The sequence below is a fragment of the Marmota flaviventris genome, chromosome 3 (genome assembly GCF_047511675.1).
Source record: "Marmota flaviventris isolate mMarFla1 chromosome 3, mMarFla1.hap1, whole genome shotgun sequence".
Taxonomy (NCBI): Eukaryota; Metazoa; Chordata; class Mammalia; order Rodentia; family Sciuridae; genus Marmota; species Marmota flaviventris.
The window spans coordinates 150,017,912-150,020,001 of record NC_092500.1 but is presented as its reverse complement, the minus strand read 5'-3'; the positions used below and the strand labels follow the sequence as shown (position 1 = coordinate 150,020,001).

The window sequence follows — 2,090 nt, the reverse complement described above, 5'->3', positions numbered from 1 at the left end:
TAGATTTCTGTGTGGGGAAAATTTAAATGTAGTTGTTTCTAAATCTGTAATGTATGTATTATTTTTTTCTTTTTGGAAAAGTTTAGTGATCTCATTGCTGTATTTTCAGAAATATACTGAACATCTTATAGTAGTGTCATCTCAGTATTTTAGAGCCAAATCTTCAAAGCAAATCAGGCTTGTATGTAAAATATGTGCATATTTTGAACCATTGCATAAAACACAAGCACGTTATGTATTTCACAAAAGCTCAACTACTTGTTTAATAATATACCAATTGCTGATATTTAAAAATTAAGATGTAAATCAAAAATAGATTTCTGCAGCAAAAGTTGGAATATAAAGTACATTTTAATTTCAAGAAAGCTTAAATATTAACAAAATATATTCTTAGAGGCTTCATTTATAAGGGAATTTAGCTACTTTTAAACAAATGTCCAGAAATCCTAACAAATTCATATATAACCTTATTCATGTGACACTAAATGTCTGAATAAACAAAATTGAGTACTAAATAGTTATTATTTTCCCCATGTGACATGAAATGGGAAAATTTAGTAAAATCTAGTGATTTTTCATTTTATTACTGAGTATTTAACTGAGGTTCTGTGTTTGGTGTGTAATTGTTAGTAATGAAATATAGACAAAGTAGATGATATATTTTTTAAATTGTCTAACTCTCTGTACTCTCCAAAAAGGAAGAAAGATATCAAACCTAAGTCCTAAGTGTTAGTTTTGAGCCCACAGCTTTCTGTTATACAGTAAAAATAATGATTTCTCTAACAGTACAATCATTAAAAATAAATTTAAATGTTGATTTTCACAATTACAAATACATGCAATTTAACTAATAATTAAATGGAAATATTAAGAAAGGCTCTACAGTTGATGATCTCTTTTGAGGTAATCTGTCTCAGTGTGTAAACTTTATTTAAAAATTATTTTGCAGGTATACCTTTTCTTACAAAGTGAAATGAATTATTTGGAAAATATTAAAGTACAATTTTCTATTTTGTTTTTTTAAATGAATAATATTTGCAACATATTAGCATATTAACCATAGCAGAATAAATTTATTGTGGGAATAGTAGTCCCCAATACAGTTGTAGCAGTCCTTTCTACTTTATGCTTTATGTCTCTGTTCTTTTTTTAAAAACTGCATCAATAGTTTATATATGACCAAAAGAATAGATCCTGGGAAGGAGTGCAAAATGAAAAATAAAATGACTGAAAAATGTTGAACAAACAGTGTTATTAGCATACTAAATATCTATATTACTGAGCTAGTAACAGGTTATGTTCTCTGTGTCTGTACTACTTTGGAACCACATAGCTGATTCCTTTAATCTAGTCCATGCCAGATTCAAAATACTAAAATAAATAAATAAATAAATAAATAAATAAATAAATAAAATAATTTAGCTTAATTCTTTGATGCTTCATCAAAGAAAATTCTCATTTTTTATGAGACCTGGGGCATTGTCATCCTCTTCATCAATGTCATCTGGTTTTGGTGCTTTACTGTCCAACACTTGCTGTGGGAACCATTAAGCTATCTTTCTAAGGTTTGTTAAGCTGTCAGCACCAAACTGACTTAATATTACAAAAACATTTGTGTGATTGGTTCGGCTTCTGCATGACCAGTACTTGCAAAGGTATTAGCAGACAGGGAAGCTTGGACTTTGAAATGAATAAGTGTCTCATCATCTTTGATCATGTTCACCTCTTCAATACCGGCTATATTATTCACAGCCATTTTTTTTTAAGAGAACGCTAAAGCTTTTTGTAATCAGATGTAGCTGTTCTATGTACCACCTTCTTCTTTCTGTGAGCTATGCCCTTGCCCCATATTCAAACCTGAACCTGAAGTTTGGCTCTCTTTTCTTGATTGATGCTGTCAGTAAATCTGAAGCAGGGAGGGTCCTCCAACACCAGCTCACTGGAAGAGCAAGGTGGCTGCCTCAGCCCTGACAGAGAAAGATGGCAAAAGCTAAAGAGGCAAGTGAGGCCCACATGACACACATGTCTCTGTTCTTGTTAGAAATTTTGTGATGTAATATTACCATGTTTGGACAATCAAAATGTTAAAT

The 2,090-nt window shown here is 30.9% G+C and overlaps 1 pseudogene; it reads right to left on the bottom strand.

The window, feature by feature from the left end:
• Positions 1-1,423: 1,423 nt before the first annotated feature.
• Positions 1,424-1,887, bottom strand: LOC114085837 (transcription factor BTF3 homolog 4 pseudogene; annotated as a pseudogene).
• Positions 1,888-2,090: the final 203 nt, after the last annotated feature.